This window comes from Leuciscus leuciscus (assembly GCF_965113295.1).
Source record: "Leuciscus leuciscus genome assembly, chromosome: 10".
Classification (NCBI taxonomy): Eukaryota; Metazoa; Chordata; class Actinopteri; order Cypriniformes; family Leuciscidae; genus Leuciscus; species Leuciscus leuciscus.
Genome location: NC_138734.1, coordinates 27367348 through 27384187, shown reverse-complemented (window position 1 = coordinate 27384187; position 16840 = coordinate 27367348). Strand labels below are relative to the sequence as shown.

Here is a 16840-nt window from a genome sequence, read left to right as displayed (position 1 = left end):
ATTCCAAGTCCACCTTTGTCGAGTACGAGTCAAGACCAAGTCCTTAAACATCAAGTCCGAGTCCGAGTCCAAAAGGGCCCGAGTTGGACTCAAGTCCGAGTTCTTAAAGGCTGAGTCCGAGTCGAGTCCGCCCGAGTCCAGAAAGTAATTAAATTAAAAAAAGATTAGTATTTAGTAAATTGTAAATTGGTATTGTAAATTTTTACATTCTATTAATATTTTAACCGTTCAACCCATTAAACCAATGGCAATATAAAAATGTAATAAAAAAAATACCACTATGACATCGTCATTGCCATTGAACATTTTAATTTTTTTACACACATTAAAAAATGCATTATTTCGTTTTAGGGACCTAAGGACCATTATTGTATGCCTACTGCATATTTTTATGCTCTGCAGAATACAGAGTATATGGTAGACAAATAAGAAGTTTGCTTCAGAATAAAATGAGTAAGTGTAAAATAAGTGTTCTTTTCAGATCCTCTCTGAATTTCTTCACTGAATCTGGACTCTCATTGTTGGTTACATCTATAGATCAACCCAGTTCAGGCCAAACTGAGGATCAAGCATTGTAGCCAAGAAATAGACATTATGGTTGAACTGGTCCTCTTTCCCATTTTGCTCAATCATTTTGGTTCTCACAAAGATCCTAGAGAATCTCTTTAAAAGTGATTGCTGAAGGGCTGTGGCTAGTGGCCGGCAATGACTTCTTGACTCTGATATTTGAAGCAGATGAGTGTTTAAATCAAGTACAGTGGGGACCACCATACTAATAGTGACCACTTTCTCACCCTCTGTAAGGTCTGTTGCTTCCGCAAAAGGACAGAGAACAGAACCTAAATCCTTCAGTTGATTCCATTCACAAACTGAAAAAAGAACATGTTAAAAGTCTGAACTGCAAATTTGTGCGAGATCCCTATGGTCAAGTGCTGTAAGGGCCTGTAGCTGCTTGAATGTACTGTTCCAGTGTGTGGATGTAGCTGCAGGAATTGATCTATCTGTCCCAAATGTAGCCTCAAATCGCTCTTTAAATGTAGTACTTGTGTGAAGTAATGAGGTTAATTTTGACATTTTGGCAAGTGCTGAAGAAAAGGCCTTGGCTTCTTTCATTCCATCATGTACAACTAATTACAGAGAATGTGCAAAACATGACAGCCTTTGTCTTGTTCTCACCATGATAGTCTCGTCTTCCCAGGTCACATCCTCCCAGGTCACATCCTTTTCCTCTTCTGCATCTCTGCCATCACTGTGCTGCTCTTCCTGTGGTAGGTTGACTTTGAATGCACACTTCATATTGGCTGAATTATCAGTAATAATGTACCTGACTTTACTTGCTATGTTATATTCATCAATGATCTCGTCAAATGCCATGGCTATGTTGTCTCCACTGTGTCTGCCACAAAACCTCCTACAGTCTAAAAGAAAGGACTCCAGCTGATTTCCATCTTGGTTTAATCCATGGGCTGTAACACCGAAGAAGGACTGCATGGTTCCATCAGACCATATGTCAGCAGTTATGGACACAGATGATTGGGTCTGGAGCTTCCTCTTAATTGAATCCTTCACCTGATCAACCAACAAAGGAATGTGTTTTTCAGTGATTGTTTTTCTTGCAATGGGAGTGTATTTGTTGTCCATTACTTTCAAGAAATGCCTGAAATGCTGATTTTCAACAATTGACAGAGGTAAAGTGCAGCCAATGAGAAGATCCTTAATGGTGGCATTATGAATTTCTTGTTGTCTTGGAGAACTTGCATCATAAAGTTGCACTGCTTGTTTGGTCAATTCTGGTCTTGCAAATCCTGCAATGCTGGGCTGTGCAGCATCTGTTGGTTGCTGCTGTCTTTGGTACTCTCTTATTCTGGGGAAAAAAAGAGAACATTTTAGCAATTCTTGCTAATTCAAAAACAGAAGGTAAATGTAAAACAAAGGTATTTGTCTAATGTGCCTAAAACATTTTTTTTCAAAGTTTTGTTTAAGCTATTTAACTAGTTATTGCAATTCAGATCACATTAAGTAATTGATTGAAAATAATTACATTACATTAAGAGCAAATCATTTTAAATTTAAAAAGGACTATATGTACAGGGCTGCATTTCTGTGGTGATATGTTAATTTCCTTACTAAAATGTTTTTTGTAAGCAAAACAAATTATTGCTGACTTTGAAGACATCGTCCTAGCCACACATTGATATGAGTGATGTGTGTGTTTTGTCTGCAAGCATAAGATGATGCTACTGCTGCCTGCCGGTATGGTGCAGTAAAATGACAGGCGGGGAGACATTAATTCATTTCTCATCTAAATTTTATGATGGTTTTATTGTTACACATGACTATACTGTACTCTGAATATTTTCCGAGTCCAAAATGTCCAAGTCCGTGTACAAATTCACCCGAGTGCGTGACAAGTCCGAGTTCATTCAAAATTGGACCCGAGTCCAAGTTCGAGTACCCCAACTCTACAAAAGATAGATAGACAGTCTTTCTTACCGCACTACAAATCAAATTATTAGTTTGAATTTGCAGAGCTCTTCAAAGCACGTATAGTCAGAGCGCCATCTTGGTCACTCTCTCGAGCTTAAAGACTTGTCTGAGGCATTACAAAACAGAGAACTTCGTCTCTCAGAACGGTTAAAAAAAGTTAAATGGCAGGCTGATGTTTTCTTAGCAATGATGGAGACACCAGGCCTTCATTACCAGATTGCCTGTCAGGCTGTTCAGGATAGTGTTTTTAAGGGGGTTCCATTGAAAACTGGTGGGAGACAAATAAAAATCAATCACAAAAAGTTTGTTCATGCCACTGCTGTATGGAGAACAAGAATTGACGCAGCTGTGTGATAGTCTGGCAATGAACTACTGTAGTGTCAAACAAGGTTTCAGGGACTACAAGGAAAACCCAAACATGGCAATTAAAGAGGGTCTTCTGAAATTAAAACACATAGTAGATACACTGGCTGTGAGCACAGCCGAATGTGAAAGGGGATTTTCAGCGATGAATACTATTGTTTCACCACTGAGAAATCAGCTGAAGATTGTCATTGTGTCCTCTTTGATGTTCGTAAAGTTAGTGGGTCCACCACTAGAGTTGTGGAACCCAACTAAGTTTGTTAGGAAGTGAGTGATTGACAAGGAGGTCAGCAGACCGTGCTGCCTGTAGACAAAGGCAGCATAAACCAGAAGAGCCTGCCTTTACTCCTATTTGGAAGCAGATGAATGCATGAATTGTAGTATGTGAATAAGTAAATGTGTGTATTTAAAGTGTAAACTGTTATGTCTGCACACAAGTGCCTCATTTGTTGTTCAGGTTGTTTCATAATGCATTGAGTTGAGTAATTACCTCCCGTGTCAGTGTGATTAAATCAAACATAACATAAACTGCCAAAGAAATTGGCCCTGATTCTCTTAAATCTACATAATTTTCTTGTTTAAAAAGATGTTTACATATTTGCCAACCAATATTTTCAAACATGTTCAATTTCATAAATTTTCCGAGGGTGAAATCCGTTGCCTGCCTGTTAATATTAAAGGTAAAAAATAATAATAAAGTAAGTGAATTGTAAAGTATTTTTACATTTTCACCATATTCACCATTTTAAAGTATTTTTCTTTGTTTGAATAACTACTCAACCCAACCTTACACATTACTGGAAAAAAAAACTTGATAGCCCCTTTGGTGTAAAAACACAAAAGCCAATTTAACAACTGTGTAATTAGCCTGGCTAATGTCAGACCTCTTTCTCATTGAGACATGGTCTGGAAACCACATTTTCTCGTATTTGAGGCGTGGGAGCCCAGAGCCGTTTATTGGACGCTACGAATGTCTATCAAATGCGCCTGTACGTAGCTCATAGCCAATCGTTTCAATTATACCAGATGACGTATGTAAAGCGACAGAAATTCGACGAGGAAGAAGACGAAATAAACTTGCGTTCTAAACTACTTAGAACACTATCTAAGGCTGCATCGAAAGGTAACTTCGCGTCTGATGCCATGTTGGATCCATAGATATAAACAAACTGCTTCGGTGTGTCGCATAGACGTCGTCATCGTCTTGCTGCTCCCTCCCCGTTCTATGATTGGTCCCCTCGCTGAGGCGAAAATCTAGTCCATGGAATCCAGGCTGCCTAGCAGCGTGAATAAAATCGCGCTGCGCACAAGGCAGCATGGGGAAACCCAGGCTAGTGTGTAATAATACCGTTTACAAACCAATCACAAATGTTTTGTATGTAGCTAGGATGTGTGTTCCCATCACTAGCGGAGAGTCACTACAGTTTAAACGTTGCTGTATCAGGCGAAAGTGTAAACAAGGTTTACAGCTAGGCTAGTATGCTACAAAGGTTAAGCATCTGTTAAGTGACCAGTTATACTTCACCAAACTTCAATGACCACATTCCCACAAACCTGTTATAATACCTGTTGTTTTATCTCAATTTTTTTCCTGTGCCTCATTCTCAGAATTTTCATTTTTCATCGTTGAATGACCTAAGCTCATGGAAAGAGAATCAGGAACATGAAGCCAATTCGTTCACAAAACCTCCTCAACTTTACTTGCGTAAAATTGCTTTTATTCTTGGTTCAGGGGGGTGTAGCTGCCAGCCAATGAGAATATACAATAGCTACATAAAAAGTTAATTTATGCCCAATTTCCGGCTGAAGGCACCGCACATGATGGCACCGCACACCACAGAGCAGACATTCGGGCCCTTTACAGACTGCTTTCCAAGAAACACACACACATAGAGTGTACATTAAAACAGATACATATGTAACGGAGACCAGCTAGTAGTCGCTGTGCAAGTAAACCTCACTCCTCTGATCTCAATAGGCGTTCTAGCGACAGTTGCTAGAGGCTGCATTCTTTAGCCTCCTTGTTAGAACGCCTGATTCTCACGCTGGAGACCTGGGTTCGAGGCCCGCACAAAGCGAGGCGAGTAGGACTCGGGTGGAGAGGTTACATATATATCTAACACCTGCAGCCTTACAGACCAGAACGAAAGAAAAGAGGGAGACACTCTATTTGTCTATTTGAAATTTGTATTTTATTTAAATCTTGAATTGTCTAATTTAATATGTTTGTTGTAGGTCCGATGTAACAAAGTGAAGTGGAGGAGAAATGCCATCAGTTTCAGAAACCTCAACAAAACACTCTAAGAGGAGGAGAGAAATGTTCTTGCACCTGCTCTCAGTGTGGAAAGAGCTTTACAGCTAAATCAAAATTGAAGAGACACACGAGAATCCACACCGGAGAGAAACCCTTCACATGCCATCGGTGTGGAAAGAGCTTCACACGGGCAACTAGTCTCAAAAATCATCTGCTGTTTCACTCAGGAAAAAGATCATTCGGCTGTGATCAGTGTGAAGACATTTATTTTTGAAGCACACCTGAAAAGACACATGAATATTCATGCAGATGTGGAGCCTTTGCGCACTCTGATGAATGATGATGTCACCAGCATTGAAGAACTCCTTGTCCAACTTCATCAAGATGGCTTCAATTGAATCATTTCTGTAAATACATATCAAATACATATGAATGTTTGAAAACTTTCATTCCAATTTACAGTAAAGTATTTCTTTGTGTAAATACATCAAAGACTTCACAATATAATAAAGACTTAGCAAAATTAACAGAATATCACTTCTTTAAAAAGATTTGAAAGAATTAAAAATGCACTTATACTAAAATGTTATAGTACATATAAAATATATTTTCTCATCTACAACAAAGCTAGACTTGGTTTTTTTTTTTCACTTTTCACACAATACCCTTGCATTTATTTAACTGCTCGGCAATTTCAGATCCCTCCATTTTTACACTGCTGAAGATTGTACCATGCTCCGCTAATTAAATTAAAATAATTAAACATAGCTAAACAGATGTGTTTTGAGTCTGGATTAGAATGTGACCACTGTAGGAGCACATCTGATCTCTTCTGGAAGCTGGTTCCAGCTGCGGCTGGCATACTAGCTAAAAGCGGACTCGCCATGCTTAGAATGAACCCTTGGTATTTCTAGCTGATATGATCCTAATGATCTGAGTGATCTGTTGGGTTTATATTTAGTAAGCATATCTTCAATGTATTGAGGTCCTAGGCCATTGAATGACCAGTAATAATACTTTAAAATCAATCCTAAATCTAACTGGGAGCCAGTGTAAAGACCTGAGGACTGGTGTGATATGTTCATATTTTCTGGTTCTGCTCAGAATCCTAGCGGCAGCGTTCTGTATGAGCTGCAACTGTCTTATGGTCTTTTTGGGAAGGCCAGTGAGGAGTTCATTACAATAATCCACCCTGCTGGTGATGAAAGCATGCACAAGTTTCTCTAAGTCTTGTCTGGAAACAAAGCATCTAATACTTGCAATATTTTTGAGATGATAGTATGCTGATTTAGTTATTGCTTTGACATGACTACTGAAGCGAAGGTCTGACTCCAGAATCACACAGAGATTCCTGACTTGATTTTTAGTTGTTTGACCCCTAGAGTGAAGGTATGCGTTCACCTTGAGAACTTCATCTTTGTTTCCAAACACAACTACTTCAGTTTTGTCTTTATTTAACTGAAGAAAAGTTTTGGCACATCCAACTGTTGACTTCATCAATGCATTGGCACAGGGAGTCATTGGGGCTGTAATCGTTAGGCGATAGGGCTAAGTAGATCTGTGTGTCGTCTGCATAGCTGTGGTAAGAGATTTGGTTCTTTCTCATTATTTGGCTCATTGGGAGCATATACAGGTTGAACAGGAGTGGCGCAAGAATCGAGCCTTGAGGGACTCCGCATGTCATGGATGTCCATTCAGACTTATGGTCTCCCATACTCCCATAATAACCTCTCCCTCCTAAGTATGACCTGAACCATTTTAGGACTATCCCTGAAAGCCCCACACAGTTTTCCAGCCTGTCCAGAAGTATGTTGTGATCGACAGTGTCAAATGCAGCACTGAGGTCGAGTAGTACCAGCACTGATAATTTGCCTGTATCAGTATTTAAAGGAACACTCCACCGTTTTTTTTTCTCCACCAAGGTTTATTCACCTTCTTTCCTACATTTAGATAGGTGGGCAAATGCATTTTTGTCTCAGTGCATGCGTTGTTTTTGACAGGGTCGGCGCTAGCTAAGCTTAGCACAATGAATGGAATCCTTTGTTGCCAGCTAGCATGGCCTGAGTAAAAGTGATAAAAAACCACAAAAAAACCCCACCTAATTACTTCTTGTGGCCTGCGTATTCACAACGAGTACAAATAGCAATGCAGATTAACACTAGGAGATTTCCTAGGCAGATATTGACTTGGGACTATATTAGGTAGAAGCACAGGCGAAGCACTGCTGCTTAGGCGAAGCACTGCTACTTGGGCGCACAGATATCACGCAACACATGAAATGTCAACATACCGGCGTGAATAGTAGCTGGCTATTTTTCCTACAGTACATGAATGGCAATGAACATGGCTAATTTTGTGAGAGACGAAGAAGGTGACTTCTCAGACAATCAAGAGCCAGAACCACACCTGAGTTTTCAGAAGATGAGCTGCGTGCTTTGGAAATAGAATGACAGGAGGAGGAGATTGCGATCGCTCAACAGCCTGAGGACGTGAGGATGAGAGCCAACATGTACTGGTGGTGTGAATGTGGGGGAATATGCCAATCTATCCCGACTGAAATAGTGTCTGAGCTGTAGAGAGTGGGACATTTTTTGCCATCGATGACCAGGCTCAGCGCGTCAGATCAAGATGAGCGTGCCGGCAGTTGTCTCACAGCTACCGAGGATTTCACGGCGTTGATCCATCCTGCAGTAACTTTTACTCTATTTTTTTTCCCGGTGTGATAAAGTGAACTGGAAAAAAAGCCCCACGCCGAATGGACCAAATGGACAACTGTCCACAGAGTAAGTGATTATTTTAAACATGACGCATGTATAGATCGAAAAGTAAATGTGGATAGGAGCAGGCTTCACTCAATGTGTAGCCTACACTTGTCAATTTTAAGAGTGCTGGCCTAGATAATTATAATACATGAAGTGGGAGAGAGGCCGCACTATGCTTAAATATATTTTTATTTTTATTTTTAGTTGCACAGACAGGATATCAGGATATCAGGATGTCTGTGTAAATAAAAATAAAAATATATTTAAGCATAGTGCGGCCTCTCTCCCACTTCATACATGTATAGATCGACCCATATTATACCTGTATTCACATTCACATATTATACCACATATTCACATTTCATGTGTTGCGTGATATCTCTGCGCCCAAGTAGCAGTGCATCGCCTAAGCAGCAGTGCTTCGCCTGTGCTTCCCCCTAATATAGTCCCAAGTCAATATCTGCCTAGGAAATCACCTAGTGTTAATCTGCATTGCTATTTGTACTCGTTGTGAATACGCAGGCCACAAGAAGTAATAAGTGGGGGGGGGGGGGGGGATCACTTTTACTCAGGCCATGCTAGCTGGCAACAAAGGATTCCATTCATTGTGCTAAGCTAAGCTAGCGCCGACCCTGTCAAACTAAAACAACGCATGTAAACATAACGCATGTAAGACAAAAATGCATTTGCCCACCTATCTAAATGTAGGAAAGAAGGTGAATAAGCCCTATTTCAAAAAACGGTGGAGTGTTCCTTTAAGCGAATATCGTATATTATCTTTATGAGCGCTGTCTCTGTGCTGTGATGTGGTCGGAAACCAGATTGAAAATTGTCAAAGTATCCATTCGAGCTTAAGAATTTGTTCAGCTGATTGAAGTCAACTTTTTCAATGATCTTGCCTATGAAAGGAAGATTTGAGATCGGTCTATAGTTCCTTAATATGGTCTTATCCAGATTGCTCTTTTTCAGGAGGGGCTTGACAACTGCAGTTTTAAGGGAGTTTGGAAAACTCCCAGAGAGAAGTGAGGCATTTACCACTTCTAGAAGATCTGCTTCTAAACTGTTTAACACACTTTTGAAAAAAGATATGGGAAGTGTGTCAAGAGCGCAGGTTGATGTTTTAAGGTGCTGTACGGTTTCTTCCAAAATTTTGCCATCAATTTCTTTGAAATCAGACATAGTAACTACTTTCTCAGGTGGTCTGATCTGTCTGACCCCAGCGCAACTCAAGGATGTGCTGATCACCTTTCTGATATTATTGATTTTCTCAGAGAAAAAAGAAGCAAACTCACTGCACTTGCTGTCTGAGAGCATTTCACTGGGAATCTGGCTAGGGGGGTTTGTCAGTCTCTCTACAGTAGCAAAAAGAGTGCGTGTGATGTTTAAATTGCTGTTTATATATTTGAGAAAGTCTGTCTAGCTTTGCCTAGTTTCACATTGAAAGCATGGATGCTGTCTTTGTAGATGTTATAATGGACTACAAGTTTTGTCTTCCGCCACATACGCTCTGCTTTTCTGCATTGTCTCCTCATATTTTGCACTGCTGTTGAGTTTCTCCAAGGTGCTTTTTGTCTGCCACTCTTCTTCCTGACTTTCACATGAGCAATATCATCAATTACACTTTTAACTTTTGAGGTAAAAGAATCAAGGAGAAAATCAACAGAGTCAGCAGATATGCTTGGTGTTAAGGATATAGCTTTCATAAATAGCACACTAGTGTTCTCATTTAAGCATCTCTTCTTGACAGACACAGATCTAGCTTCAATGGCAGGAGAGATCAATATATCAAAGAAAATACAGAAATGATCAGACAGTGCAACATCCTTAATAACAATCGATGAAATGTTTAGACCCTTACTGATAAGTAAATCTAGAATGTGTCCACGATTGTGTGTGGGTCCATGTACATGCTGAGTCAGATCAAAAGTTTTTAAAACAGTTTTGATTTCTTTTGCCATATTGGTTTCTGCATTATCTATGTGGATGTTAAAATCTCCAGCAATGGCAAAAGAGTCAAACTCTGAGGTAATTGTTGATAACAGTTCTGTAAAGTCCTCAGCAAAGGCTGGAGAGTATTTTGGAGGCCTGTAAATAATGATAAGTAAAATGCGTGGAGCACCTTAACACAATACCCAGATATTCGAAAGACGGGTAATTCCCAAATGATATTTGCTTACATTGATAGATATCTTTAAAAAGAGCAGATAGACCCCCACCTCTCTTTACAGCTCTGCAGACACTCATAAAAGTAAACTTAGAAGGGGATGTTTCATTGAGGACTGTTGCACTGCAGTTGTCTTCCAGCCAGGTTTCATTTAGAAGCATAAATTCCAGGTTGTTTATGGTTTTTAAGTCGTTGACTAGAAGTGATTTATTTTTAAGTGAGCGGATGTTTAAAAGTGCTAACTTAACAAGTCTTACTTTTTGTCCCCAACAGCAATCTTAGTTTGACGTGTAATAGGCACCAGATTAGTTGGGTTTGCTGTACGGCTATTGAAGGCCTTAGACTTTCTATCTTGTAATAGAACAGCAATAGAGAAAGATACAGACAAGCACACTGGGTTCCCGCTTGTTCTGTAAACATTTGAGAAAGTTACTGTTATCATAGCGGGGACCCAACACATATCACTGAGAGCGGGTATCAGTTGTTTTTGGTTCACCTCGAGCAGATGGAGGAGGGTGTGGGCCCTGGCGTTGTGGCAGAGGCTGAAGAGCTCTCACAGGAGGAAGGGGAGGGCGAGCTGGGCCCGCAGGCTTTGGTGGTTGCGGTGTCTGCCATTTTTTGGTTGATATCTGGGGGCTTGCAGCAAAAGAGTGGGATAGTTTGGTTCCAGCATACACCAGTTCTTCCATTTTCTGTGAGAAGCACAGAAGTGGAGATGCTGGAGAGAGGGATAAAGTGTCTGGTGAGAGGGGCTGTTGCTCTGGTGTTATCGGAGGCTGTAATATGGCACACACTGAAGAAGGATGATTGAGGGAGAAGTAGATATTGTCCTTTAGCACTCTTGAACCAAGTTTGAACAGTTGTCTCTGACTCCAGAAAAGATTGAAGTTGTCAATGAAGTTCACTCCTTTTATATTGCAGGTTTTTTGCAGCCATGTATTAAGCCCAAGCAACTGTGAAAACCAGTTTGTTCCTCTTGCTGGGAGTGGTCCACTGATGAATGTTTGAACTTTCAGTTTTTTAAGTGTTTCAAAAAGTTCATTGAAATCCTTCTTAAGGAGTTCTGACTGCTCTTTATGAATATCATTCTTCCCCACATGAATGTCGATTTGCAGTCTTATGTTTCATCAGAATGTTCTGAAGTTCCCCGTTTATATCAGAAGTTGTTGCTTGTGGAAGGCAGCACGTAGTTGTATCCCTGCTGCTAATGTTTCTGATTATGGAGTCCCCCACTATCAGAGTCCAGGGGCCCGTTCTTCGTACGTCGCTAACTCAGTTAGCTGGATTTGATTGTTGGCGATTTGGCATGATCTTGGATTTTTTGGTTCTTCGACGCTCATCCTGGACTTGCTGTCATAGCAACAGGTGCGCAAGCTTAAACCTGCTCGGGAGCAGGCTTATTTCATGTTAACAGGATTAGACTGCGGATTCATAAGCGGAGCTGATACGGGAAGTCCAGCGCAGCGCGATAGTGCACTTTGAGATATTTTTTTTTTCTCGTGACTCGTGAGATTGTCGTTTACATGATTAATTTGTTGGAAACGCACATTTATTTTCGACTTGTCGGAGTCAGGCTTTAACTACAGCACAAACTGTTTGCATTGCCCTAAGATTATTTGCGAGTGGCTCTTTCCTTTACACTATTGGAGATGCGGAGAACTTGATGGAAAGTGCTGTCTGTCGTGTCATTCGGAGTTTACCTGGTGCTTTTAGGTTTAAAAAACAGTTTTAGGTTTTTTTGTGGCATTTCCAAGCCACTTAAGACCCAATGTTGTAAAGCAGTTTTTTTTTTTAAAGCAGTTTTTTTTTTTTTTTTTTTTTTTTTTTTTGAAGGTCATGCAATCATCTTCCAAACAAAATGGCCAGGATCTGTGCATGATTTAAGAATTTTCAGAGATTCACATTTATGCACATTATTTGAAAGTGGTAAGGAAAGTTCCACAATTAAATAATCAAGCTCACTGTATTACATACCCTTATGCTGATCCTAACAGAACTGCATTTTTTCATAGGTGATTATGACATGTTCCTGCCTGCAGTGCAGACAGGTGTTTTATGACCCCATTCCCTGACCCAAACCAGTTACAATGCAGCTCTAGCCAGGACAAGGGCACACAATGAAATGAACTTTGGCTAACTAAAGGGAAGATTTCAGTGTCTGAAAAGTCTGAGGGTTGCACACCTGACAGGGCCTGTGACATTGTTGCATGTGCCATATTACACAACATTGCAAAAAAAAAAAAAAAACAAACACTTTTCATTAAATGTTTAATAAAAGACAAATAGCCTATGCTTAGTTCCTTGAGTTTTATTTTAATTGTTCTTTGTAAAGAAAAGCCAGTGGTCAAGTGCCTGCAACAAGAGATATTAGACACATGCCTCATGCAACAAATAAAAAGGAAAAGTTGGCTATACACTGCCCACCTGTAGGCCTGTGTCTCCTCTGTCTGTGCAGACTCTTCTGTAGGCCTTTCTGGAGATGTGGAATCCTGCAACTTATATTGCAGCCTTAAAGCATACAAGTATAAATTAAGTAAAGTTATGTATGCACTTGCAGGTTGGCTAGTTCCTCCATATGACAGTTATCTGAGAGGGTGTCCACTGTCAGTATTCACTGTCCAGTGCAATAGAAACAAAAGGACATTACAAAGTCTTATACTTTCTTTCCTTTGGAAAGTTAGAAAATGTCCACTTACTGCACATATTTCAGCCACCACTTTCTTGGGAACAGATACAAGTGTTGGTGTATTATGTAAAAGTGCACAAAAGAGGAAAACACAATGTCATTACAATGAACTACATTCGGGAAAAATGTGATCAATAACTCCTGGCAAAATATTTTTACATTAACATAAGTATATCATTTTTCACTTTCACAAGTCAAAGCAATTCATCATTACTCAAGATTGAAATGACTATACGGCCTTATTTTACAGTGTAGGCTACTTAAGATCTTTTCTTTCTTTTTTTTCATCCTTTTTCTTGGTTGCTTTCATAAACAGACAACCATTTATTTAACAGTGCCTATTATAAAAGAGACTATAATATAACAAAAAAATACCATTATGTAGAATATTTTTGTACTTCACTTTTATTTGTTCCCATGTTCTAGTGTGGTGACTCTGACATTACAATGAACAAAGTAATTATGCAATTATTAAAATACAAATATATAGGCTAATAAGTGATAAAGACATCTAACATGGCCACTTCTAACGGATTTAAATTGTCTGCTACTTTTTGCCAGCCCTCTCTCCTGGCTTTTGCAGACTTTGAAGTGTTCCCTGGCGTTTTGATTAAACATTAAAATTCTGAATAAACTTCAACTATTAGTTCTTGCTCTGCTGAGGAGAAAAACTGTGCGCGCTCTTTGACCACGCTGAGCAGCCAATAGCAGCGTTGCTGATCAATGTTTCTACTATCGATACATATCCCCTTTTAAACCAGCGCATGAACGCGCAATTATCTCAGATAACTCAATCCAGCTATACTAATAATAGGTGTGTTCGAAGAACCTAATTAGCCAGATCATGATTAGCACGATGATATCATCTTGGATGTGTAATTTGATCTCGGATGTTTTAAGCAACGTACGAAGAACGGGCCCCAGGGCTCGGCTGCGGTCTGAGCTGAGTGCCGCTGTCTGGTCGACCTAGAGCGACAGTAACTGTTAGCATCAGTGTTTGCTACTGGCTGATTCAGTCTGTGTTCGATCACATTCATCACGTTTGGGGATTCCTCATTTACATTCATTAGTACTTCAAATCTGTTCTCAAGATGTATAGGTGGTGGTAGGAGACCAGTGTTTGCAATCCTTGTCAGAGCTGTATCTGGGGTAGAGGATGCTACTGCGGCAATATGTGATGCTTGTGACAATCTGATGTCTCGAGTGCATTTGGGTCTCGCTCCCTGTTTGTGCCATCGATTTGTAAGTCGATCGGCTTGTTTCTCTACACTCAGTATGGGCTGTCGAGGAGCACTAGTTTCATGGGACTCACCGGCTATATGCTGAGGGTGTCCGTGACGAAGCTCTGTTGTGTGTTCCGTCTGGTTTGGTGGTCCCATAAGTAACTTTGTTTCAAGAACTGCAATCCTTTGTAAAAGTCTGTGGCAGTTAGTGTAGCAAGCAGATTCTTGAACCAGAAGAGGCATTTTCTCTCTTATCCTTATGAATGTAGGCAGTTGTGTTTTCCTTTCCCCGGAATGTAAGCTGGTCGGATAAAATAATTCTGCGTTTTTGTAGTAATCCAAACGTCGTTTGAGCACTGTGCTGGCTATGATATCTTGCACTAAAATATCTTGCCTTAGAATTCTGGACTGCAGTCCCTTATAGTGCCCACTCATGTTCGCAGCTCCATCATAACCTTCATCCCGGATGTTTTCTATTTTCAAGTCAATTTCTTCCAGTAGAGCCATCACAAGGTTTTCAAGAGCATCTCCGCTTGTTGAATGCACATTGCACACCTGAATGAATCGCTCCTTTATTTTCATGTTGTGTACATATCTCACAACAAAAGAAACCTGTTCAGTGTGGGACACATCTGTCATTTCATCCAGAAGTATCGAAAAGATTTTGCTCTCTTGAATTTCTTCTCTGATGACACGTTTTACTGATATGGCCAAAGCTTTGATTAAGACAAGTCATTCTGGGTTCTGTTCGAGAGGAGCGAGACAAGAGGTCTTTTTTGGGTTCCCTGCTTCTCTTTTACTGCATTAAGGTGTAATTTAATTACACTGTCATACTTGCTGAACAACTCCACTAACTCTAAGAAATTCCCTCGATTTTGGCTTGATGAAGTTTCATCATTTCCCCTGAAAGACATGCCCTGTCTTGGCAGGAAAAGAGTAATGGCAATCAGACGACACAACACTTCTCTGTTCCTCTCCCTCTCTTTGTCTTTTGCAGATTGCGACTCAAGGTCACCCACTTCAAATCCTGCCTCCAGTCATTTTTCCACCTCACCATACAACACATGTGAGCCTCTGAGGCACAGCGCTCTTGAATTTTTTCTAAAGCCTTCCTCCAGCGATTTAATCCTCCAGTTTTCCAGTAAGTGTGACACTTGTATTTTTCATCATTTAAAAAAAGACAGCAGCTGAAGCAAAACATGGCATCAGTGCTAGTAGAATATTCTAGCCATGGGTTGTTCTCATACCACTTCTTCTGAAATGACCGTCCCTCTACATTCTTTGGAAATGACAGTACTGGTTGGCAGGGTCCAATATTATCACACATTTGGATAAAGGCCTCATCGTACTTTATGTTGAATTGTAGGACGTGGCCAGGGTCAGTTGGGTGTTTTAGTCCAAATAGGTTTGAAAATAGCCTCTCTCTGGCATCTGTCTCCTTCTCCTGGCTCTCTGTTCCCTGCTCTCTTTCTGTCGCTCGTGCCTCTACATTTCCCTTTTTCTCACCAGCCTCTTTCTCCAGGCTTGCTTCTTTCTGCACTGTTTCTGTCGCTTGTGCCTCTACATTTCCATCTTTCTCACCAGACTCTGTCTCCTGGCTTGCTGTTCCATGCTCTCTTTCTGTTACTTGTCCCTCTACATTTCCCTCTTTTTCTTCCTCTATCTCCATCTCCTCATTTGATCTATTACTTTCCCCTTTCTGTCCATCTAGGAACAAGGCACAATTTACTATTTCAGCATTAATCTATTATTTTAACCATCACTACTACTCTTGCACCTAATCAATAAGTCCACCTTAAATATTGGTACAAAACATTAAAGAACTGATACACTGGAATATAGTAATTAATATTATTATTACTGTTGAAGTTGTTGTTGTTGTCTAAAATTTAACACCTTTGCAATGTAAACAAATGATAGGCTACATGTGTTATTCTTACCTGTTGTGCTCTTCATAAACCAGCTGGATAGGGATCCACTGCCTTTTGCTGTCTCAAGCAGCTCCTTTTTTTTTATTCTTCTTTTTTTTTATCCTCTCTCTCGCAAGGCATATTTGCACTGCAGAACACACACACAAACACAAACACAAACACAAAATGACATTTCATACCTTTTCCTGAAATCTACTAGGTTTACATCTCCTTCACACTGCACTTTGATGTCAGGTCAGGAATATTTTTCATTTTATATTGACATTGATATTTTTAAATATACTTCCAGAGAGATATTATTGAGTTTACAGGTTAAAGTAGTCTTGCTGTTGTAAACACTACTGTTGCTATTGTAGATTTTTTTGTTGTTGTTGTCATATTTAAAATATAATTATATTTTAATCCTGTTCTGAATTGTTTTATTTTTATAATGATAATTCAGAGAATGAGAAAATCATTATAAGCCTTATCAGTATTTTTAAGGCACTCTACGTTTTAAAAAATAAATAAATACTGTAATAATAATAATAGGTTAGTCAAATAACATAAAAAAAGAGCAGACCCCTCGACGCCTGTGAAACTTTTCTCCCTCAAACAGCAAGCTAACGTTACTTCTACAGGCTACACACAGCAATATAAACAACATCTGCATGCTCTCTTCACATCGTTCTTGTAAAATAATAATAATAAGTAAATAAACATCAAAATCACTTCGCTGAGAATGAAACACCACTTACTAGCTGCCGCGGTGTTGAAGATATCTTCTGGTAATTAAAAAATACGCGTGCGGCGTGATCATAGACTGTAAAAAAAAAAAAAATAGGGCGTGATGAGCAATCGTCCCGGTCGAATGAGGTCGTCGTCGTCAGGTGAAAGGTCATCATGTGGGTCATTTTATTTACGGCTAAATTATTATTGATACATTTGACTAATATTTAGATTTGGCATGGGCAGGCATTCACAAAAGGGC

General features: G+C 39.8%; 1 long non-coding RNA gene across 1 annotated transcript; it reads right to left on the bottom strand.

Moving 5' to 3' along the window:
* Nucleotides 1-444: 444 nt before the first annotated feature.
* LOC309507199 lies at nucleotides 445-16673 on the bottom strand. The gene is made up of 4 exons (XR_014209083.1): nucleotides 16608-16673; nucleotides 15880-15997; nucleotides 5386-5509; nucleotides 445-1864 (listed from the first exon to the last, which is right to left on the bottom strand). It is a non-coding gene; the product is annotated as an uncharacterized lncRNA (long non-coding RNA).
* Nucleotides 16674-16840: the final 167 nt, after the last annotated feature.